This window comes from Culex pipiens, chromosome 3, assembly GCF_016801865.2.
Source record: "Culex pipiens pallens isolate TS chromosome 3, TS_CPP_V2, whole genome shotgun sequence".
Lineage (NCBI taxonomy): Eukaryota > Metazoa > Arthropoda > Insecta > Diptera > Culicidae > Culex > Culex pipiens.
In genome coordinates this window covers 139,486,821-139,512,964 of record NC_068939.1, presented here as the reverse complement: position 1 = coordinate 139,512,964, position 26,144 = coordinate 139,486,821, and the positions used below count along the sequence as shown (strand labels likewise).

The 26,144-nt window shown below is 35.1% G+C and overlaps 1 protein-coding gene across 1 annotated transcript in view; it reads left to right on the top strand.

Moving 5' to 3' along the window:
• Positions 1–5,920: 5,920 nt before the first annotated feature.
• Positions 5,921–26,144, top strand: part of LOC120421249 (ras-like protein family member 10B) — a 37,770-nt gene continuing 17,546 nt past the window's right edge. Inside the window, exon 1 of the mRNA XM_039584448.2 lies at positions 5,921–6,331. The gene's annotated coding sequence lies outside the window, so the exon portion shown is untranslated. The remainder of the gene's footprint in view (positions 6,332–26,144) is intronic.

Genomic DNA, 26,144 nt, shown 5'->3' with positions numbered 1-26,144 from the left:
ATGTCCGCTGCACTGCGTGGATGCAAAACCAAGACCCAGCAGATTGAAGTGCTGACCTCGTTCGTCATCCAGTATGGATCGTAGGTCCCTCAAGCTGCTGAATTGGAACGCTTGCTCCATTAGGAGGAAGAACTTAGAGCTGGTGGATTTTCTTCGCGAGAAGGAGATCGACGTAGCTGCCATCACGGAAACTCATCTGAAGCCCGGTGAAAAAGTTTATCTGCAAAACTACAAGATTGCGACGCAGCTCGACAGGACCACGTCTGGAGGAGGAGGTGTGCTTGTCGCTGTTCATCGTGATCTCAAGCCACGCCGGCTGCCACACTTTAAGCTGGACATCATTGAGGCCGTTGGAGTGGAAATTCCCACTTCGGTTGGCCCAGTACTCTTCATTGCTGCATACTGCCCACGTCAGGTGAATTCCAGAGATGGTTCAGCAGCAAAACTGAAGGGCGATATCCAGAAGCTGACACGGCGGAGCGCAAAGTACATCATTGCTGGTGACCTCAACGCGAAGCATGAAGTTTGGGGCAACAGCAGGAGGAATCGGAACGGAGTGATTCTGCACAACGATCTGCAAAACGGATACTACAACGTTGTGAGTCCGGATCGTCCAACGAGGGTGGCTCGGTCTGGGAATCACTCAATCATCGATTTCTTCATTACCAATATGGCTGAGAACGTGGCTCATCCTGAGGTGTTTGAAGAGTTGAGTTCTTATCACTATCCGGTGGTTGTGGAGGTTGGAGCTTCCGTTACTCCGCAGCGGCAACCAACCCGGAAAGATTACCACAACGTTGACTGGCAGCAGTTTCAGCAAGTGGTAGACAGCAACATCGACTATGATCAACACCCGGAAACTTCTGCTGATATTGATCGTTCGCTGGAGGTGATCCAGCAGGCTATCAACCAAGCAGAGGCTGCCAACGTTCGGGAGGTTCCTGTTAATTTTAAGGTAACTGATATTGACGTAGATACTAAACACTTGATTAGACTTAGGAATGTTTATAGGAGACAATATCAACGGACTGGGGACTATGACAAAAAGATTTCAGTTAACAATTTGAACAAAATCATACAAGACCGACTTGACAATATTAGAAATCAAGAATTTTCAAAACATGTAAGCCAGCTTGGGAATTATTCAAAACCATTTTGGAAACTTTCAAAAGTTCTTAAAAACAAACCAAAGCCTATTCCTCCTCTTATTGTTGAGGATTCTCCTTTGATTACATCCGAGGAAAAGGCAAATGCACTTGGGCTTCATTTTGTTAGTTCACATAATCTTGGCGCTTCCATGACCAGCCGTAAAGAAACATCAGTTGCCAATAGTATTTCAACAATCAATGACTCTACCTTTGAATTTCCTGCAGATTCCCATGTTTCTGGTGAGGAAGTCAAAGTTGCAGTTAAACAAATGAAAAATATGAAAGCTCCTGGCTTTGATAACATTTTTAATCTAGTGTTGAAAAAATAGAGTGATCAGTTCTTTCAACATCTAGCCAATATTTTCAATAAATGTTTGCAACTTGCTTACTTCCCCACCAATTGGAAGCTGGGCAAAGTCATACCAATTTTGAAGCCTCAAAAAGATCCAACATCGCCAACAAGTTATCGTCCCATTAGTCTTTTGAGTAGTCTGTCCAAACTCTTTGAGAAGGTCATCTATTCAAGGCTTTTGGATTTTACCAACGATAATAATATAATTTTGAATGAGCAGTTTGGCTTCCGAAAGGGGCATAATACTGCTCATCAGCTTACGAGAGTAACTAAAATCATCAAGCAGAACAAGCTTGAGTCTAAATCAACTGCTATGGCTTTGTTGGATGTTGAGAAGGCTTTTGACAATGTTTGGCATGATGGTTTGATACATAAACTGTATTTATACGGTTTTCCAATGTATCTTATCAAAATTATCCAACACTATCTTTCGGAGAGATCGTTCAGGGTTTTTCTGAATGGGATTGCTTCTGGATTATTCAACATTGATGCTGAGGTTCCCCAAGGAAGTATTCTTGGCCCACTTCTGTACAATATTTTTACATCTGATTTGCCTACTCTTCCTGGTAATGGTGTGTTGTCACTTTTTGCTGATGACACTGCCGTTATTTATAAGGGTAAAATAACCAGATATTTAGTCGGCCGTCTTCAGAAGGGTCTTGACGTTCTTTCCGAATACTTTGGCGACTGGAAAATTCGCATAAATGCAGCCAAAACTCAAACCATCATTTTTCCTCTTTCCAAATCGGCCCGATTTGTCCCAAAGGATGATGTTTTGATTAAAATGAATGATGTTTCAATACCCTGGTCAAAGGAAGTTGTATATTTAGGTCTCATACTTGACTCGAAACTATTGTTTCGACAGCATGTAGATAAAATATTGAACAAGTGCAGCATTCTCATCAGGTGTTTGTATCCTTTAATTAACAGAAAATCAAAGTTATCTTTGAAAAATAAGCTAGCAGTTTACAAACAAATAATTTACCCCGTTATTGAGTATGCAGTACCTGTTTGGGAGTGTTGCGCTAGAACTCATAAATTGAAGCTCCAGCGTGTCCAAAACAAGGTACTCAAAATGGTTTTGAATGTTCCTGGCTGGACTAGATCAAGTGAGGTTCATGAATTAGCAGAAGTAAAAATGTTGGATCAGAAGATTCAAGAAAAATGTTTGAAATTCAGGGAAAAATGTGCTATATCTGAATACCCCTTGATTCAAGGATTGGTTTAGTTTATGGTAAGATTAAGTTAGTTTTAGGTTAGGTTATGTTTTCTTATTTTTTTTTTCTTCATTGTACCTAGTGTTACAAAAATGATAAATCATATACTTTTAAAGTTATGAATATGAACAGTGTTTAAATCACGAAAAGCAAACTAAAGCTGAAGAGCCACAGCTGACCACTTATTATGTAAACCAAATGTAATTATTATAAGAAAGATTTAATAAAGTATATTTAATTCAAAAAAAAATAAACTAAACTAAACTAAACTAAACTAAACTAAACTAAACTAAACTAAACTAAACTAAACTAAACTAAACTAAACTAAACTAAACTAAACTAAACTAAACTAAACTAAACTAAACTAAACTAAACTAAACTAAACTAAACTAAACTAAACTAAACTAAACTAAACTAAACTAAACTAAACTAAACTAAACTAAACTAAACTAAACTAAACTAAACTAAACTAAACTAAACTAAACTAAACTAAACTAAACTAAACTAAACTAAACTAAACTAAACTAAACTAAACTAAACTAAACTAAACTAAACTAAACTAATCTACCGTAAACCGGGGTGACTTTGATAGGATTTCAATTCGTTTTTGCAATATTTTCCAACTGTTAAGGTTTTTCTCAAGATTATTATTTTTAAAACATGTTAGGGGTAAGCCACACAAACTCTATGCACTATTTTGTAAAAAAAAGTTTTTTCAATAGTGTTAAGAAAAATAGTTACGTTGAAAATTCTTAGTTTAAATTCCGGGGTGACTTTGATAGTCATAGTTTTTCTTGTTAAAATCACATTTAAGATGTTAAAACTTAATTTGTACGTTAATGTACCATCACTTATGTATCTGATATAGTTTTTAAGAAAAAAAATTATATGTTTATATTTAGTTAACTTAGTTTATAAACTTTTTAACAAAATACATAAAAAATTTAGGTAAAATTGTTAAAAAGACGGAATTTGGCGTGAAATTTGTTAAAACTGGTTTTGTTTATAAAATTATTGATTTATATTGTATTTTATACTAAATTCGAAGCACAAGTTTTCACATTTTACATGAAATTTGTTGAACTGAAATAGCCTATAAATTTGGAGATTTTTTTTAATTGTGTTTCAAAAACACATATTATTTATTATTTACAAACTTATTTACCGTTCTCCTAGTGGAAGATTGTCCAAAGAATCCGAAAATGAATTCCTTTTTCCTATTCAAAATCATGTTCATTGAGAAAATCATGACACTTTGAGAAGTTTAAAATAATGACTTTCATCAACACTTTCTTAACTATAGTTAACTAACTTTTTAAACTTTTCAAAATTTTATAAAAAGTTCATTTTGAGGTACTTTGAACACTTCTCTACCACGGTCAGTATAATTTTTAACAATTCCGTACGTATTTTGATTGTACTCTTCATTTTGCGGAAAAACAGCAAACCTATCAGAGTCACCCCGGCTATCAAAGTCACCCCGTTTTACGGTAATCTAATCTAAAATTATCTAATTTAACACTTACGCAGCCAGTCAGATGAAAATATGCTGCAAAATTTTGTGATTAGATTACACATTCAAGCACTTTTTTGGATCATTATTTGCAGTACAGTCCAGACACGATCATCCGAAGCCTCGATTATCCGAAGTTCGATTATCCGAAGGTTTGTATGGGACTTCGGATAATCGAAAGACGAAAAAAAAGTTTTTTTGTATTGTTCAATTTCAAGCGATCCTGATTTAGTCAAATTGAATAGTTGATTGTCTATAAAATACAAAAATACATTTTTTAAAAATTTAGTCCCGCCATTTTGGCCGCCATCTTGCAAAAATGTTTTTTTCGTGATTCGACTATCCGAAGATTCGTTTTTTCGAAGTAAAATTTTTCCGAGGCCTTCGAATAACCGAGTCTGGACTGGTACCAGAAAATCCTTTACAAAAATTATTGCCAGCCCTACTGCGTTGTGTTTACTGACGAAATGATTCTTAAAACTAGAGGTGGGCAAAACCGCTCTTTTTTAGGAGCCGCTCATTTTCGTTCGCTCTTTAAAAAGAGCCGCTCTTTTGAACGGCTCTTTCGCTCTTTTTCAAAATTTCGATGAAATTGGGATTTTCAAGAATCGTGTGATTTTATTAGTTTGTTCACATTGGACTTTTAAAAAATTGGGCCGTACCAAATATTTTTTTGAATATTATGTCCCTCAACTCTGATAAAAAAAATAACAAGCCATGGTATAAACATTTGAATGATAAAAGAGTTTAAAAATGCATTTTACACATCCTCAGCTGTATTGCAATCATTAGTTTATGTCGAAAAAAAAAACGTTTTGCCTTACTGTGCAACGGAATTTCACAAAAAATATTTCTACAAGAACTGAACTTATGATTTAATCGATAAAGTCTATAACGCTAAAGTTTAATCGGACAAAATGATTATTTTTTACAAAATCTCTCAAATATTCAGTAGATTTTTGGGAATATTTGACAAATTATGCTTTTTGAAATGCTCAAATTTGTATTCCAGTATTACTTTAATGTGCACTCAGTTGTACGATGAAAAGTTTACTTCATTTTGCTTAGAAAATCATTTACTTTTGGAATTAATTTTTATGAGCATTGAAATATTTGAAATTGCATTTTCAATTTTCAAAAACAAATTTAATATTATTTTTTTGGAAATTCAATAAATTATATTTATAACAAAAATCATGCCATATTCAAACGGTTCTTTCAAAAAACCGGAGTTTAAAAAAACCGCGGTTCTTTTTTTGTGAGCCACGGTTCGTTCGCTCTTTTCAGTGAACCGGCTCTTTGAGCGGTTCGCTCTTTTTTTGCCCACCTCTACTTAAAACGGATCACACTTCACAGTATCTACAGGACATACCGTACCAAATTATGATTGCATTGGTGTTGTGTATAGGATTTGTCTAGTGTCAGCCAATCAACTTTCTGTTAGTAAACAACTGTTAGTAAATAACAAACTGGCAACACTGTCCATCCTGGGAACTCACCAGAACCCCCGATTTCAATTCCACCGAAGCATGAAATTCCAGAGTGAATCGTAACATCCTCTCTCTAGCTTGTTTCCCTTCTGTCAGAGAACGGGATGCTGTGCCGAGTTCTCCCGGTGTGACCGGAGACGTCGACTTCGGTTTCGCGCGGCCACCGCCAGTCGAAGATGAGATTCGCTCGCGTTCGGTTCGCCCTCTCGGAACTTGGCGGTGGCCGCGGCTTCAGTTTTGCGTGGTGCGTTTGAAGGAGAGCTTTTTTGCTGCTTTCTGCAAGTTGCTGCTTTTTCCTCCTTTTTTTTGGGCGCGCTCGCGTGTGTGTGTGTCGTCGTCTGGCGCGGTTCCTGTTTTTTCGGAGTTTTTTTTTCCTGTGGTGGGACGGGAGGCCAAAAAAGGATACCACCCTGAAAGCAGAAGGAATTCCGTGGGGGGTTTGCGTTGTGATAAGAAGTAATCGGATTTCTGTATGAATAAAGGCAAAAGTTTGCAACACGGCAGAGAGTTGCGGTTGCTGGCTGGCCGAGTGAGCCCCGATGAAAGTGCAAATAGCGCCGGAAGTGGATAAATATTTATGATAAATGTAAAGTTGAGGAGCGCAAGAAACGGTGAGTTTCAGGGGCCGGGAAGTTCGGAACAAGTCTGAAGAGACGACGTGCTGAAGCCAGAGAAAGTGACAGCGAATTCTTTGGAATACTTGGGATGAAGGAGCGCGGTTAGCAGGAATTCCGACAACCGGTTCTTCACCCCCCCCCCCCCCCCCTCAGAAGGTAGGAGGTCCGCTATATTGGATTCCGCCGTCAACCGAATCAACGGCAGACAGGATCCTCTTGCGGTAACTCATCACAGGAAGTAGCGCTCGCGCTCGGGAAAGGGCTGAACCCAAAAGTGTGTGTTATGCAATCAGGGTGTCCCCTGGGCTAGAGCCTCACTGAGAACCGTTTTGCACCGACGTCAGGACGTCGAGCGAAGGTTTGTTGACCGCGTCCCCGGGATGTGGTACTTCAGTCGGACGGAGTGATGAAAGTGCATTGCTGGCCAATATCCTGAATAGCTGGGAAATACAGCGTTGTTTGCTCGCAATGTGCAAGGAAAAAGGGCAACCCCCCCAGTCCCGTTTGATCGGCGATGGATCCATTTACTTAATTTGAAATCTATACCTCCGGTACCCGGTTATTCGACGGGTGTATGTGTGTGTGTCGAGTAGGATGCGATATTTGATACCTGTGATGTGGAAAGCAGCGATGGCATGTGGTGGGCTTGGATTTTCAACGGTTGTTGGAGATGTTTGCAAGGTGGCAATGAGAGATTGCGAAACACTAATTGAACTTTATTATTGAGAAAGGAAAGTTATGTGGGTCTGCAGAAATGTATGCCACAGAAATTAAATTGGATTGGATATCGTTATGAATTTTCTAGTAAATCAATTGGTCATAATAATTGAAACGTGACAGACTTTTTGTTTTACGAAATTGCAGATATCTGGGCTAATATTGCAAAATTGAATTATGGACCTTTTATGTTTTTAGGTTATTTCAATTTAAACCCTCCAAATCACTGGAATCTCGTTTAAGCCACGTGGTCTTATTAGGGGAAGGGGAAGGGGATATAGAACTTTAAAGCAAATAGAAAAAAACGGATATTTATCATTTACCAAATTCTCAGAAAAATACGCACGTTTCCAATTATTTGGGCCAAGGGACCTTCTAAACAACTTTGGTCAATTTGGAAATTTGGAAAATTACATTTATATGAAATTGCTTTATTATTGATTGTCTTTTTGTTTAAATTTTGATGAGTTCTTAGATTATTATTTTTTTGCAAATATGTGGCAGCCGACTGTTTGCATTTTTGTATTTTTTTTTATTGTTGCAAGACTTTTAAATTCAGCTTTTGAGCCAAATTTGAGAAAGTTTTTTTTTATGAAAAATCTGATACTTGTAGGTTGAAATTGTTAACATCAACAACTTCTTTCGAATTGCTGATTACCTTCGAATCGGGTGAAAGGGGTGACTCAACATAGTTCGTCGGGGGTTTAGTGCAAATTTGTTGTGATATTTTTGCCTTTCTTACAAAAGATAGGTTTAGGTTTGCTTTTGGAAAAAACGCTCTACTCAGATATCTTTGAAAATTCGTGCACGGGTTAGGAATCGTCACAGAATTAAATCTTACTAACTTTAAGGTTTCGATGGGCTCTTTGATTTTTTCTTCTATTTTGCAGATAACACTATCAAAAGAATTCAATTTCAAACAAAAAGCCATGCGAAAACTTGCACCATAAACTGTTTGTGCCAAAAATTAAAAGCTTTTTCAAAATTTATTTCCAGATAGATAGCAATATTAGTGTTTTACGACTTATTTTTACCATATTTTTTCTCAATAAATTTTTGGTTTTATATAGAATCATATACTGAACATCAAAATCAAAGTTCTGGTTCGTTTTCACTCGAATGATTGACAATTCGTCAAGTCTAAGCTTAAACGCCGGCACATTCACGCTGCGCTTGAAAGAAAATCTTCTGGCTTATTGTAAAAGATTGACAAAGTGCACTATCGATACATATTTATTTCAGTTAATCATAGACTAGCTTTCAAGAGTGAGTACCCTTAATATGTTTTCCAATATATTTTTTCATGATTTATCATCATCATATTGCAACCCATAATTAAAGCATTCGAGATCGAGCCTTAGACGAAAAAAGTCAAATTATTTAAAAAAATACTTATTTTTCAAATCAACATTTTACATCAAAGAATTGATTCGACTGTGTTTCAAATGTAGACGAGCCACTAATGAAGTTACTTGTCTAAGATCGTACGCCTTTTTGCCGGGTGGAAGAACAAAATCTATTATTTCTAAGGATACCCTGCATCAAGTTTAATGAAACTTGTTACAAAAGAGAGAATTTTTTTGTTTTAAAACAACGAACATCGAATTCTGGGCGCGCAAATTTTGTGAACATTTTCTTTTAAACACATGTTTAAGTTTTCGTGAATATATCAATGTAATAAACTACGGTGGCCACTCAAGTAGGGAAATCGGGGAATTCGGGAAATCGCAAAAAGTCGGGAATTCCTAGAATTATTGTTTGAAAATTATTTTTCAACTTTTGAATGATTTTGTAATATTTTGTACAATGTTCAAATTAAATTCACTCAATTCTGCTGAAAAAACTTACTTAAAATTAAAGGTTTTCTCTATTTCAATATATTTGAGTTTGGAAAAGCTGTTTAAGAATTTCAAAATCTTGATAAATACCTTTTACACCGATTTTCATGATAAAGAATGAATTAGGTAAACTTTATTATTTTTTTGTTTATCAAACAAGAGGTAAAGTGAATGAAAAACTAATATAAAAATTGAGCCTAACGGTCAGCTTAGAGTTATGATTCTATTTAATTTTGTCACATAGATTGGAGTAATTCTCCGCCAACTCACACAGCAGTTGCTCGACCCCTCTTCGATTTGCGTGAAACTTTATCCTAAGGGGTAACTTTTGTCCCTGATCACGAAACCGATGTCCGTTTTTTGATATCTCGTGACGGAGGGGCGGTACGACCCCTTCCATTTTTGAACATGGGTAATTCTCTACCAACTCACACGAAATCGGGAAAAGTTGCCCCGACCCCTCTTCGATTTGCGTGAAACTTTGTCCTAAGGGGTAACTTTTGTCCCTGATCACGAAACCGAGGTCCGTTTTTTGATATCTCGTGACGGAGGGGCGGTACGACCCCTTCCATTTTTGAACATGCGAAAAAAGAGGTGTTTTTCAACAATTTGCATCCTGAAACGGTGATGAGATAGAAATTTGGTGTCAAAGGGACTTTTTTGTAAAATTAGACGCCCGATTTGATGGCGTACTCAGAATTCCGAATAAACGTATTTTTCATCGAAAAAAACACTAAAAAAGTTTTAAAAATTCTCCCATTTTCCGTTACTCGACTGTAAAAATTTTTGGAACATGTCATTTTATGGGAAATTGAATGTACTTTTCGAATCTACATTGTCCCAGAAGGGTCATTTTTTCATTTAGAACAAAATTTTTCATTTTAAAATTTCGTGTTTTTTCTAACTTTGAAGGGTTATTTTTTAGAGTGTAACAATGTTCTACAAAGTTGTAGAACAGACAATTACAAAAATTTTGATATATAGACATAAAGGGTTTGCTTATAAACATCACGAGTTATCGCGATTTTACGAAAAAAAAGTTTTGAAAAAGTTACTTTTTGCGTTTCTCTTTGTTTCGTCGTCCGTGTCTGTCGCGGGTGACCATGAATGGCCATGATCGATGACGACCAACTTTTTCAAAACTTTTTTTCGTAAAATCGCGATAACTCGTGATGTTTATAAGCAAACCCCTTATGTCTATATATCAAAATTTTTGTAATTGTCTGCTATACAACTTTGTAGAACATTGTTACACTCTAAAAAATAACCCTGCAAAGTTAGAAAAAACACGAAATTTTAAAATGAAAAATTTTGTTCTAAATGAAAAAATGACCCTTCTGGGACAATGTAGATTCGAAAAGTACATTCAATTTCCCATAAAATGACATGTTCCAAAAATTTTTACAGTCGAGTAACGGAAAATGGGAGAATTTTTAAAACTTTTTTAGTGTTTTTTTCGATGAAAAATACGTTTTTTCGGAATTCTGAGTAAGCCATCAAATCGGGCGTCTAATTTTACATAAAAGTCCCTTTAACACCAAATTTCTATCTCATAACCGTTTCAGGCTGCAAATTATTGAAAAACACCTCTTTTTTCGCATGTTCAAAAATGGAAGGGGTCGTACCGCCCCTCCGTCATGAGATATCAAAAAACGGACCTCGGATTCGTGATCAGGGACAAAAGTTACCCCTTAGGACAAAGTTTCACGCAAATTGAAGAGGGGTCGGGACAACTGCTGTGTGAGTTGGCGGAGAATTACCCACATGCGAAAAAAGAGGTGTTTTTCAATAATTTGCAGCCTGAAGCGGAGATGAGATAGAATTTTGGTATCAAAGGGACTTTTATGTAAAATTAGACGTAAAAATTTTTGGAACATGTCATTTTATGGGAAATTTCATGTTCTTTTCGAATCTACATTGACCCAGAAGGGTCATTTTTCATTTAGAACAAAATTTTTCATTTTAAAATTTCGTGTTTTTTCTAACTTTGCAGGGTTATTTTTTAGAGTGTAACAATGTTCTACAAAATTGTAGAACAGACAATTACAAAAATTTTGATATATAGACAAAAGGGATTTGCTTATAAACATCACGAGTTATCGCGATTTTACGAAAAAAAAGTTTTGAAAAATTTGGTCGTCATCGATCATGGCCGTTCATGGTCACCCGCGACAGACGCGGACGACGAAACAAAGAGAAACGTAAAAAGTTACTTTTTCAAAACTTTTTTTCGTGAAATCGTGATAACTCGTGATGTTTATAAGCAAACGCCTTATGTCTATATATCAAAATTTTTGTAATTGTCTGTTCTACAATTTTGTAGAACATTATTACACTCTAAAAAATAACCTTGCAAAGTTAGAAAAAACACGAAATTTTAAAATGAAAAATTTTGTTCTAAATGAAAAAATGACCCTTCTGGATCAATGTAGATTCGGAAAGTACATTCAATTTCCCATAAAATGACATGTTCCAAAATGTTTTACAGTCGAGTAACGAAAATGGGAGAATTTTTAAAACTTTTTTGGTGTTTTTTTCGATAAAAAAACGTTTTTTCGGAATTCTGAATACGCCATCAAATCGGGCATCTATTTTTACATAAAAGTTTCTTTGATACCAAATTTTTATCTCATCACCGTTTCAGGCTGCAAATTATTGAAAAACACCTCTTTTTTCGTATGTTCAAAAATGGAAGGGGTCGTACCGCCCCTCCGTCACGAGATATCAAAAAACGGACCTTGGAATCGTGATCAGGAACAAAAGTTACCCCTTAGGACAAAGTTTCACGCAAATCGAAAAGGGGTCGGGGCAACTTTTCTCGATTTCGTGTGAGTTGGTAGAGAATTACCCATTGAATATTTGAAAACAGATTCTATCTTAAGTTTGTCAATAGTTTGTTTAAGTAAATATTTTTAATTGTTTTACTAAATTCATTAAGAAATTTCAAACTTTTTTTTGCAAATGTTACACTTGAACTTGTTTTGTAATTATCTGTAAAATTCCTACCATAGATATTGAAATGGCAAAAAACAACATTTATCCAAGAAATGCAAAATTGTTTAAAAAATATGTCTCTTTAAACATTTTGCTAAGAAAAGTAGGAAAACATAAAATCATATCAAACTGAGTTTTATTGAAAAAAAAAAAAAAACAAAACAAAACAAAAACAGTTAAATACATTCAACAGCGATAAATCAACGATGATAAAATATTCAATGTCAAAAATTATAAAATTGGAAAGGGAATTTGGAAAAACACTTTTTTATGGATTCCTTGATATTTTTCTAAATCCTTCTAAATAAATTTTATTTTTTGAAGTTTATTTTTATTCGTTGTTCAGTATCTGTGTTCACAAAAATTGCCTATTTTTTTGATTTTCTAAATTCATTTAGATTTTTTTCGATGGTTGACATTGACATTTTTTTCAGAAAGCTTTTTGTTTGGAATCAGCCTATTATTTGAGCTTTCTGGAAATGTCGGGAATTTGAAAATGGAATTTAAGTGGTCACCCTGATAATCGATTATATAATTGATAACAGGTGTGTTTAGGTATATTCAACAATTTTTATTTATGTTGTCCATTTCCCAGGAAATTAAAAATCCGACAAAATTGGACGCCCTACTTTGAAATCATCGAACAATTGGGGTAAATATCAACTTCAGTTTGACAACTGTTTTTGACGTTTGATTGCTTTTTCATCGGAATACATTTGAATTAGCAAGCATTCGATTTAGCGCACATTTAAAATTCGCTCTTAACTTCTTACAACCACTTACAACCATAAAAGGCATTAAGCGAAAACAAAAGGCATTTTGCAGAATTCTCTTTAAAGAATTACTAGTAGTTACTTAAATCAAGGAGTTTCCAGCATCGTGCCAGACTGATCACTAATCTGGAATTACTTGGAGTTTTAGCTAGTAATTCTGTAATTCCGGATTTACTCAGTAATTCCAGTAATCCATGATTCTTTTTTGTGAAAGAAGTACGTATTTCGGAAAATAATAAAACTATAAAAATTACTGTTTAGAAGATAATCTCGATAGACTTTTTATAAATCTATGTATTGCCTTTTAATTTTCAAGTAAGGAACCAAAGTTGTAGCTAATACGCAATCATTTGAATTTTGAGCTAGTAATTTAGTAATTTCAGAATTAATCCGCAATTTTGCTGTAATTTTTGTTATTCCGGAATTACCTTGTAATTTCGTTGTTAATCTTTGAATTCCATAGTTACTCAGTAATTCGTGTATTTAATAATTCAAGATTGCACTAAATAGCGAAAGCTACAATACTCGGATTAGTTCTCAAAAGGACTAACCTGTGAATATTTCATGAATAAGTGAAAGTTGCTAGTATTTAAAATTAAGGTGAAAAGTCGCCGATTGTGATTGGACACTCAATATTATTTTTAACTGAATGAATGTACATGGAAAAAAAAACTAAATAAATATAAAATTAAAAAAATCAAAATTTCATTTCTCTTTCAATTTGAAAACAAAGTTGGATGCACCAAAAAAGAGATTTAAAAAAATATTTTGAAATATGAGCATAAATGTTTTCATCAAATAGAAATTTTAATGATTTCCACTTATGCAACGCCTCATGATGATCATTCACCAGGTATTTTCTAGATAGTAAGAGTTACCTGCTCATACGACACCTCACTCATCCTGGACGACCAAATTTGACTCATGATGTCCTGTTCACACGTGCAAGCAAGCTTCAACCACGTCTAAGCTTTCAAAAATGAAAAAGCGAAAAACACCGACTCAATTTTTATTCACCTAGTTCCACGAACGTGACTCCCACAGTCACCACGTGCCGACACCAAATTATCGTGTCCTGCGGGAGGTGCATTCCGGGAAAGCTACGCTTTGAAAGCGATACCGTCGTTGGCCCCTGATGATGGTCCATGTATTTAGCCCGTAGCCATTGTTTGCCAAGTGTTTTGCTCTTTTTTCCCCCCAGCCCTTTTCATTAGCCAAGCTTGGCTAAGCTGCAAAAAGCTCTCGCTCTTATCAATATTTGCCTGCATTATTTATGCTCGTGGATATCGTTAAGTTGTACAAAGCACTGGCAATAAAGGCAATCGGCCGGTTTTTGTTCCTTCATTTTCTCGATTTCTGTGTCTGTCCAAGGGTGTTCCATTCGTTTGTCGTCCCCCCAGATGAATGTTGCCGGCCTTGGAAAATCGATATGAAATAATTTATTAGAACCGATAGTGTGCGGGTGTGGGCTTTTCCGGTGCCTACATCTGAATGATGGTTGTTGGTTTTAGCAAGGATCCAATTAGGACTTGTTCAACTTCTCCCGGTGACATTATATCCACGGAAACGGAGAAAGAAACGAAGAAGAAGGCGAGGTGGATTTCACCGAATAATGGATTATTTATTGATGTCCGACAATCTAGATTGGCCGGTCGTGTGTCGGTATGGCTACCTTGCGATAAGAGTGGTTTGCGGGCTTGGGTACGATTCAGGTTAGTTAATCCAGCTTATATTAATGAGTTTGTGAGAAAAAACTTTTCTTTTCCACGCAAAGTATCGTGGTTGAACTCGACAAAAGCTAATTTCACAATGTATTTTTTGCAGTTTGTTTGGATAGAAATAGAACACGTTTGAAAAACAAGTTTTGTTGTATTCATTAAAATTATCAATTGAAAGTATTTCTTTTTAAAAAAAATATTTTTATCTTACACAGTCAAAATTAAATAAGGTCATTCCAAATTAACATGCCCATCCACTTCCCCGTAACTCTATCATTGGTCGTGGCCAGCGCCGGTATTGATCAGCATAATATGGGCCTTTGAGAAGTTGCGAAGCATGGAAAGATAGCTCCCACTCATCTTCCACGGCTCGTGGGCGTAACTTCTGGAGGTCCTGGTCAAAAACTGGTAATGTCCATCATGATTTCACAACAATTGAAAATCCTTTAAATCGAGTTCAAATATACAATACATCATTTTTATCGCAGGAAAATGCATTTTAAATTGTTTTTAGTTGATAAGATTTCTATTTCCGATAAAAAATTAAATCATTCTGATTTTTTTTATTTTCTTCTCAATTTTTGGAAGTGATTTTAAAATGAGGCACGTAGACATTAATTGGAAAAAAATGCAAAAAAAACTAATGAATTGAAACTGAAGCGTTTACTGACATCAACTTAAAAAGTTTCGAGTGTTATCAATGAAATTATGGAAATATTTATTTCCTATAATTTTGCATCTTTCGCCGGTCTAAAGTCCAAAATTTTTAAATTTGACAAAAAATTTAAAAAATCTTTCTTTGAATAGAAACTAATAAGTAAAAGTTTCTCAATGTGCTCCAAATAGCATGAGCATGAGAGAGCATGAGAGAAGTTCTTATCTAGAGGAAATATACCCATTTTCATCATTCTAAGCCGTTCGACCAATTCTCATCACTTTATCCGTTTGCCGCTATTAAATCAACAATTTTTGATGTATCATCAATGGAGAGTTGCTTGCTCACTTTTATTTGAGCTATTTATTACTTTGGAACAGTCAAAAACACTTTATGAAAGCTGTAATTCATTATCAAAGTGCTGATAGGCCGATAATAGAAATAGGCTGAGAAAGGGTATATTTCCCCTATTTTAGATTTTTTTGCAGTGATTTGAATTTTATCAAGATCCGAACGCTTCAAATTTCATAAACTCTACTGTATACACAAAATCAAACCGAAAATAAAGTAACCACGTTAACGATCAACAATTTTCCGAACGTTTCCACTTCCAAGATAAATGCTTGCTTTGTGCTCATCATCCCAGCCAAGCTCCATTCTTTCTTATTTATTGATATCCCTAGGCCTCAAGAGAGCTCCCTCACAAACAATATTTTCATATTTGTACTTTTATTTATCCATCTTCTCCGACGAAGCAATATCTGCTATCATTGCGGTGGAAGAAAAATCATGAAATTCCCTTTAAAATCGCTACAATTTCGGCGACTTTATTTTAAGATTCTAGAAATTTTTTTCAATTCTATTTTTTTTTAATTTTTCTCAAGGTAGACTGTATTTATACTTTTGCTTTGAGACCAAACCAATGGAAAAATCAACCTCGTTGAAGAGCCGTCTGCCATCCATCACTAGGACGAGACTTGTGATATGACTGAATCATGGCTTTTGCTCCACAGCTCAGGAAAATGTTACTAGTAATGGTAGGGTTAAAGCATTTTTGAATTGTTTATTTTTTTTTTTCATAATGTTCAATCAAAATTATTAATCTTTATTTTTTGTTATTTGATATTATCATTTTCACATGAACTTATGAGCTTTTTTTGATAGAAAAGCGCCTCATAGCTGAACTTCAAACCTTACCACCTCCAAATCACCAACAAGTGTTGACACTCTGATGACAGAGGTAGGGGAGGGCAGATTTCCTCTCGTCTGGCTGGTTTCCGTAATGGTCTCCTAGAGCGCGGGGGTGGTGCGGGACAAATTTGAAAGGATAACCGGGATGGAAGAAAGATTAAAAGGAATCTTTCATATCCTGGGCCCGTCTGGTGGTGATTTGTTGGTGGGTTGAGCTGCTTTCATCACACACACACACACGCACATCAAACCAATTTGTCGAAGGCAAGTCAAGAGATTGCGTTTGAAGAGTTTGGTTTGTGAAGAATTTAGATTAAAAAATGACATATTTATCATTCTCTTATCTTAAAAATTCCTTGAAATGTACGATTGAACCAAATTGTGAAATTTTCAAATGATAACCTTATTCTATACCATTTATTTTCTAATCAATTTGAGCTCAAATAGCGTTTTCATTCACAATGAAAACACGGTGACGACGCAGTTACGCCTCCGCCAACATTAGCGAAACCATAAAACTGCAATTAAATCGTTTCATAGAGCCATTTGTGGAATGCAATTAAACCTTCTACTATATTAATGTTGCTCCAAATTCCGTTCCGACGTTCCGGGATAACCACTGCGCCATAATTTTATGCAATGAGGTCTCATTAGGGGTCATCCTTAAATAACGCTCCCTTAGCAACGAATTAAAATGTTTTTATAAAAAAATATGGGTCATTCCAGGTCAACTGAGCACACTTTTAGACTCGATCTTCACTGATTTGAACCAAACTTGGAGGTATCGTTCATTTATTGAAAGTTAACAGAAATTCCAAGTTTGGTGCTGATTGGATCACCCCTCTATTTTTGGCACCGCACCGCCCTCGTTTTTGACGATTTCTAAAAAACTTTTTTTCTTTTAATCATAACTTTGCAACTATTTGAGCAAAAGACTTTCTACAGGTTGCATTTTATAGAAAATTGTCCAAGGAACTCGATTAAAATAAAATTTAAACCCTTAAATGCCCACTAATATTATATTTTAACGATTTAAGTATTAAAATTTACTTTTGACCAATTCCTTATACTTTTATTGGTTTTATTTTATCACCATCGTGTTCCCCGGACAATTTTACATAAAAATCAATGTAGATCTCAAACTAAAATGAACTATTGGCGAGATATAGCGATTTAACTGAAAAAAGTTTGATTTTGCGCTGCACACTGACCTATGAATGCAAATCCGAAATAAGTTTTTCACATATAAAAACCGAACTATGCGGGATTCATCCCTTTTTGTTGAAAAATACACCATGTACTTCCGAGTGCTGCGTAAAATCTAACTTTTTTCAGTAAAATCACTGTATCTTGCCAAAAGTTGATTTTAGTTTGAGGTCTACATTGATATTTATGTTTATTGTCCGGAGAACACGATGGTGATAAAATAAAACAAATAAAAATATAAGAATTGGTTGAAACTGAATTTTAATACTTAAAACGTTAAAATATAATACTATTGGGCATTCAATGAATTAAACTTTTGTTTTCATCTAGTTATTTGGACAATTTTCTATAAAATGCAACCTGTAGAAAGTCTTTTGCCTAAGTATTTGCAAAGTTATGATTAAAAGAAAAAAAAAAGTTTTTTTTAGAAAATCGTCAAATAAGGGAACGGTGCTAAAAATAGAGGGAAGGTCCAATCAGCACAAAAATTGGGATTTCTGCTAACTATCGATAGATGAACGTTCCCTCCAAGTTTGGTCCAAATCGGTGAAGGTCGAGTCCAAAAGTGTACTCAGTTGACCTGGAACGACCCATATGAAAAAGAAGACATTTCTGGAGTTTTTTTTTGAAAAGGTCCAATAAATCAAATTTCCAGTTTTTGCTTTTTGGGTGTTTTTGAAACCGCCTTGAGTCAGGGGTATTTAAAAACAACCGAAAAGCAAAAACTGAAAATTTGGTTTATTGGACCTTTTCAAAAAAAAAAAACAAAAACTCTAGATTTGTTTTTGAGTTCTAAAAACACCTCCTCTTAAACCAGGGGTGCTCAAAGTTTTTGAATGCCGGGCCAAATTTTAAGCTCAAAAGAGCATGCGGGCCAACTGTACAAAATATATTATTTAAAAATTTAACTACGTTTTTTTATTTAAAATACAAAATAGATCTATTTTTTTAATTAATATCAAAATAGGTGTTTTTTTTATAAAAAAAGATTGTTTTTTTTAATTACTGTTATTTTTTGAACATTTTCGTTATTTAAAAATAATATAAAAAAAAATGACAGTTTCCCACAAGATTTATTGATTTTATTGTTTTAGATATTTGACAAAATAGTATTACGTTGAATGTACTTGTGTTTTCATAGAAATTTTGAAGCTTAATTTATTTTGAAGACATAAAATCTGAACAAATTATGCGACGGCATAATTTTATCTTTAAATTATTTTCCAAAAATCGGGCCCTACGTAATTTTTTATGTACAACGGTAAAAATCATAATTGAAAACTATTGCTGATCACTTTGTTTTCATTTTCATGCAAAAAATAAATTGACAAGACAACATTTTTTCGATTGATCAACTTTGGTCCTCTTGGAACGAGCTGTCCTACTTGACAGCTCTTTTTCTTTCAAGAAGGGCCGCGAAGTTATTTTTTTTAAATTAAAATTTATATCTTTTCCAGCCGTACAAAGGGTCGTTGTACTCAGGAAATTAAGTTTTATCGTATTGAACAAGAATATCAGAAATTTAAGCTAATTTTAGGACCCAATTAGGCAATAATGGAAAATAGTTTTAAATTGATTTCAGCTGATTGCATTTAAATTTTCATTGAAAGTTTGAAGTTTTTTGAAAAATATTGTTTGCACTTATTTTTCGAACCGATTTTTATGGATGGGAGTGTTGGGGTGACAAAAGCTTACGATGTTTACTAGTTTCACTCATATTGAAACGCGTGTAATTGTTTCAATTAGAAAGATTTTTAAACGAAATATTTGTGTTGTAAAATGGGCTTCAAAATATGGATAAATGTTGAGTTTTATATTAGCAAAAAAAAAAACGTTTAAAATTAACTTTCATTTTAAAAAACAATAACTCACTTTACAAATGGTCAACGGGCCATTGTACATGACCATTCAAAATGGGTCCGCGGGCCACAAAAAGACACCTCGCGGGCCACGTTTGGCCCGCGGGCCATACTTTGGTCACCCCTGTCTTAAACAGTGTTTTGTTGACCGTTAATTTATTGATCGTTTTATATCGTTTGCGTTTTTATGTTTTCCCTCCTCCCAGTTCAGCGAAATTAAGCAAAAAATACCCAAATTAAATGTCTGTGCAGCATTTCCATCAGAGTCCACCAAAATATCCGCCCAAAATTTCCCCAAGTTATTTCCCAAGCAATATATCCAAATATCCGCCTAAATTAAGAGTTTTCTCTTCACCAGCGATATTGATCGAAGTGCTGCCGTGCTATTTGGGGCGCGTCAAACCGGAAGCAAAACAATTTTTGCTGCGTTCTCAGGCTAATTATTTTTGTCATATTTTTCGCCACTGCAGGGTTGTTTTTCGCAATTTCATTGGAACGTAAAAGTTTTCCGTGAGATAGATGTCTTCTGCGTCCGTGTGCTATTTTTCTTTTTTGCTGTGCCCGTGGGATTTCCCGAACGCAGACAAAAAAAGGAAGCGCCTAATTAAGTGGCGAAACTTTTGCGTCGCTGGAGTGTTTAATAAATTGGCGCAGGGATCTAAGAATTGCTGGAAGTGAGAAAATATGGGGAAATTAATTGTTATATTTTCGAAGAAAATTCAATATCTTGTCAATTCGAACAATTGATCAAAGAAACAAAGAAACAAAGAAACAAAGAAACAAAGAAACAAAGAAACAAAGAAACAAAGAAACAAAGAAACAAAGAAACAAAGAAACAAAGAAACAAAGAAACAAAGAAACAAAGAAACAAAGAAACAAAGAAACAAAGAAACAAAGAAACAAAGAAACAAAGAAACAAAGAAACAAAGAAACAAAGAAACAAAGAAACAAAGAAACAAAGAAACAAAGAAACAAAGAAACAAAGAAACAAAGAAACAAAGAAACAAAGAAACAAAGAAACAAAGAAACAAAGAAACAAAGAAACAAAGAAACAAAGAAACAAAGAAACAAAGAAACAAAGAAACAAAGAAACAAAGAAACAAAGAAACAAAGAAACAAAGAAACAAAAAAACAAAGAAACAAAGAAACAAAGAAACAAAGAAACAAAGAAACAAAGAAACAAAGAAACAAAGAAACAAATAAACAAAGAAACAAAGAAACAAAGAAACAAAGAAACAAAGAAACAAAGAAACAAAGAAACAAAGAAACAAAGAAACAAAGAAACAAAGAAACAAAGAAACAAAGAAACAAAGAAACAAAGAAACAAAGAAACAAAGAAACAAAGAAACAAAGAAACAAAGAAACAAAGAAACAAAGAAACAAAGAAACAAAGAAACAAAGAAACAAAGAAACAAAGAAACAAAGAAACAAAGAAACAAAGAAACAAAGAAACAAAGAAACAAAGAAGCAAAGAAACAAAGAAACAAAGAAACAAAATTGGTCCGAAAAATCAGGGGGCAAAAAAAATATTTTTGCAATAAACTTCAAAATTTCAATGAAAATTCAAGTGCAACCAGCTTAAAACAAATTAAAATACATTCTTCTACGTTTAAAATCATTTTCAGCATGTTTGGGTTTATTAAAAAATCATAATTTTTTTTGAAAATTTTCGATGCAAAATCTTTTTTTTCGATACAATTTTTATTTTTGTCAGATCTAGGATTTTTTGAAAACTAGAGATTGCAAAACAACTAAACTAGTGTAAAATGCTTTTTAAAACACTTTTTTCATTTAAATTTGAAGACTATCGCTTGTTATTTAAATTTTTATATTTTTTTATTTTTTTGCCCCGGCCTTAGATAAGATTAAATTAGCAGCGATTTCACGATCTCACGAAAACAGCATGATTTGAAAAAAAGTTCAAAAATGTTTAAATAATTGGGTCCCAAAACTTGCCTTACTTAATTACTTAAATTTTTAAGATCACAGTTTTTGTGAAAAAAGTTGTCTTTTCTTTTTTTCGCTATTTTACTGTTTTTGCTCGTGGCACTTCGAAAACCCCTGTTTTTATTTTTTAAAAATCGTATCTCAGAATTCTGAAACTTCACAATTTTCACAAATCTTACGTAAAATTGTTAGAGGCATTCGATAAAAATTATTTCAGACATACTCCTAGAAGTCCTCCTAGAAGCACGGTTCGGTAGTAAAATGTTATTGTGTGCGGACGAAGAGAATAAATCCCGAAATTACCAGGAGAACTTTACTCATTGATTCATTTTCAAAAAAAAGTTCATCTGTCAAAAAAAAGTACCGGTATCAAAACTCGAACGCAAGACCTTTGGCTTATTGAACCGTGCCTTTGCCGTATGGGCCACCAAGGAACAGTGAATAAGCTGCGGTCATTTGTCTATATAAGCCACTCAATAGGATGAACTGTTTAAATGAACGAATGAACACGCGAGAGGTCTATACACTCGCAAAATAGTACTTTCCTCAGGTTCCTTTTCGGGAGGATTTTGGGTGTAGGCTTTTTGGTTCCGAGACCTCAAAACCCGCATTTAATGTTTTCATAGGACCTTTTCAAATGCTAGGTTAGATTTTGGAAACCCAGTAAAAAAAAAATGGAAATATTTTGTTTGTCGCTCAAATAGCATACCGATTTCTTAGCAACTATTGATCCGATTTTTGAAGTCTAAAAATTTTGCGTGAGTTTCATATTGTACCATCTATTATTACAGCCAGTGGTCAAATTTTCAAAGTATCTTAGGCAAATTTTTAGAAAACTTTCTGAAGATTTGAGATTTGAAAATGGTTAACAATGGACAATTTTAAAAAGTTCGTTTTTTGTCCATCTTTAGGTGGATTTGTCGCAAAAACGGTGTACTTTATCATAATTAACATGCAAATTATCCAAAAATCGAATTATTTTTTTTAATGGCAGCACTTCTCTCTCTGAACAATTGCTCTGTTGTATTATTTGTTTTTCTAAAACATTATACATTTTTAAAATATCATGGAAAACTGTCAAACTTGTATCGACGAACCACTAATGAAAAATTGCCTCTCTGGTTTTTGAGTTTAGAATAAACATTCTCTTGAAGAAGATTTAAGGTGGTATTAGACTATGACAAACAAACAAAAACAAAGCAAAATGTATGCAGGTTGACGTTTCTGCAAACAAGCAAGGCAGGCAAACTGCCAAACTGTCAAAAGGTGCGAATTTTTTTGTTTGTCATAGTCTAATACCTCCTTAACGCTTTGCTAGTGATAAAGAGCGTGCATAGAAATTTTGTTTATATTTATAATAAAATTATTTGGTATGTTTCATATCATCTCAAGGTTAAAATTCCTTTTTTTTTCAAATATGTATTTTTTATGTTTGAGCAAATTGGAAGAAAAGTCAAACTTTTCGGCGTGGACCACTTCAGCTTGGGAACATAGTTAAAAACAAAGTTTTCCTTCAAAGAAAAATCCCACTTTTTCTCTCGTTAACGAAAGAAACCAAGCAGCAGCAGCAGCGTGGAAAGCGTAAAAGGCAAATTCAGAAGAAACACATCGCAAACATGCTGCCGCTTCTCCGTTCCCATGAGGACCCCAAGAATTGGGAAACTTTTTATTTGTTTGGGGAGCATGCTTTGCAAAAAGTTTAAAAAAGGAGAAACTTTTCAACACCAAACGGCAACAGCGGCCCACACGCGCGTTAATGATGAGATATGTGAAATTAAATTCCGCACGAGCGATGGCAAAGTTGGACGATGTTCGCCGCTCGAAAGTTTCCTAATTTATCCCTCTACGAGAAGCTTTTCCAGGAACCGTTTTCCACGACGCTGGTTAACGGATTAGAGTTCGGTGGCCCAGAATCCGAGAATCAGACTGAAAAGGAATCCAAGAAATGGAACCACCGCGGTTATCTGTATACAATTTCAATATAGACAACATGTGCAAAGCCGCCGGGAGGGAGGGGTTTCGCCACACTGAATCAGCAGAAATCCGGTTTTATCACTGCGCTAGTCCTCGTACACAACTCCATCGCTGCAGGGCAGGGTGCGAAGTTTACAACGTTCTCCGCTTGAGGGAAAATCGTAAAAAAGGGATAGGGAAAAGTTGTGGAAAACTGCGAGGGAAAAGTGACAGTGTTTTCCATCAAAAATGTCGCGTTCAGTTGGCGGTGGGTTGTGTTGGATTTTTTTAAAGCGTGATAAGTTGTCCTATTTTGTTTATTTTTTGTATTAAAATCCGAAAAAAACATTAAATACTACACAGTATGCCCACGCATCATTCCTGCTCTGTTGATTCTGAGAAATGTGATCCGTTCACTGAATCCGCTCTGCGATAAGCACAAGTTAGGTTAGGTTAGGTTAGGTTAGGTTAGGTTAGGTTAGGTTAGGTTAGGTTAGGTTAGGTTAGGTTAGGTTAGGTTAGGTTAGGTTAGGTTAGGTTAGGTTAGGTTAGGTTAGGTTAGGTTAGGTTAGGTTAGGTTAGGTTAGGTTAGGTTAGGTTAGGTTAGGTTAGGTTAGGTTAGGTTAGGTTAGGTTAGGTTAGGTTAGGTTAGGTTAGGTTAGGTTAGGTTAGGTTAGGTTAGGTTAGGTTAGGTTAGGTTAGGTTAGGTTAGTTTAGGTTAGGTTAGGTTAGGTTAGGTTAGGTTAGGTTAGGTTAGGTTAGGTTAGGTTAGGTTAGGTTAGGTTAGGTTAGGTTAGGTTAGGTTAGGTTAGGTTAGGTTAGGTTAGGTTAGGTTAGGTTAGGTTAGGTTAGGTTAGGTTAGGTTAGGTTAGGTTAGGTTAGGTTAGGTTAGGTTAGGTTAGGTTAGGTTAGGTTAGGTTAGGTTAGGTTAGGTTAGGTTAGGTTAGGTTAGGTTAGGTTAGGTTAGGTTAGGTTAGGTTAGGTTAGGTTAGGTTAGGTTAGGTTAGGTTAGGTTAGGTTAGGTTAGGTTAGGTTAGGTTAGGTTAGGTTAGGTTAGGTTAGGTTAGGTTAGGTTAGGTTAGGTTAGGTTAGGACGAGTTAGGTTAGGTTAGGTTAGGTTAGGTTAGGTTAGGTTAGGATTTTTAAACAAGAAATTGTTCTTTTGTGAAAATAATAATAAATTTATTCAAAGTTGTTAAAAAAATCTCCAATCATCGCTCCGAGCCTCGATGAATCATATTTCACAGCAAGGTTCGAACAACGAGGACGACTATGGAAATAACGGGGCTCAGTGTTCAAGCTGAAATTTCCACCGCCCCTGAGTAGGCGGGGGAAGGTGTTCACGAGCAGCGGCCGTTGTGGAAGTGAGGAAAAGCTTCGTTCGTGACAAAGCAAGCTCTTTTTCGACACTTTTGTTCAATATCAAATTCTTTTCCCAACCCGGCCTCCTCTCCTCACCACCTTTGGGTGGGTGGTGGAAAGTTGATCAACTGGGTGGGGTGCTTCGGCTTCGACAAAAATGTGAAACTAGTTTAACATTGCCGGTGGGGGTGGTGTGCTGCCGGTGGATGTTGACATTGCCAGCTTGGGCTGATGCCGCCGGGATTTTCGACGATGCTAATATTGTGTATCCCGAAATGGTGCCACTGTTGCGATTCTAGGTTTTAGGGTAGTGGGTTGTGAATTTGACTGAATGCAAAATTTGTAATACTGTTAAATCACAATACAAAAACGGTCCTTACTATGCTACTTTACCCTAAATGAGCCACCAACAATACCGGCGGACACCGTTAAGGGTAAAAGATCCACAAATGTACCTCCAACATTCCCGGAAGAGGAACTACCCTCAAAATGATTGATTCTAAATTGTATTACACAAAGCGGATTGTCGTTGAGCTTTTGTCTGTTATTGGGCTGATAAAATTGAAACATGGATTTTCGTGGAACGAAGAGTTTCGTTGGTTGTTGTGAGCTGCTCTGGAATATTTGATGTGATTTTGAAATAATGAATGTCAATCCTGTTCTTTTTAGGCCCATTGAAAAAGGACTGTTAAGAAGTTTCTAGGGATTGAAGGTTTTTCTATGGACCAACTTTGTTTTAACTTCAAACATTTTGCTTTTGTTGCTTTTATATTTTTGATCTAGATCATTTTGAGCAGTCTCGCAATGACCTGCATTAAATGTTGATGGAGATTGAGGTATATTATTACGGAAATTGTTTGTAATTGAACATCAGTGATTAATTTTGAAAATAATTTAACTTATTTGACAAGTAGGTTCATTTTAACGCGTTTTTTTAATTTTCTAGAAAGTTTAAAGTCATAGAAAATCCTCCAAAAACTTGTCTCAAAGACTAAATTTGGGTATCCCAATTCCAACGTCTACCTTGCCAAACACCCACTCAGCCATCGAAATAAGCCCCATTTCTCACCCGATTACGCCACCCCTGGGAACCTTTTCTTTCTTTGCGAAGCAGAACTCAAAATCCCACTCCCCGAAGGCCGGATAATAAATTCTCGAATAATTTGCTTAGTAATTACTCACGCGTGTCACACCCCTTGAGCCCCACGCGAGAAATGCGTGGGTATTTTTTTCTGCGTGTTTAAATTGCCACCCACGAAAATAAAATCAAAAAACGTTTTTTTTTTTGGGATAAGCGCTGGAGTTTTTGCTCCACGATTTGGGTGGGGCCTTAATCCACGTGATTTTGAATTCAATTGCTACTTGTGCCAAATTTTTCCCCGGCAAATATTTCCGGAGGAATGTGATCCTAATTTATATTGTCCCTGGTGGCATACGGTTTTGAGTGGATTGTTTTGATTGCTAGAAACACTTTGTTTAATTTGAGTACTTTTAAAACAATTCACTTGAATAATAACCAAATTTTTAAACCAGTCAGCATTTACTTTGCAGAACATCTAAATAGAAACCCAAAAGCTTTTGAATACGTCTACTT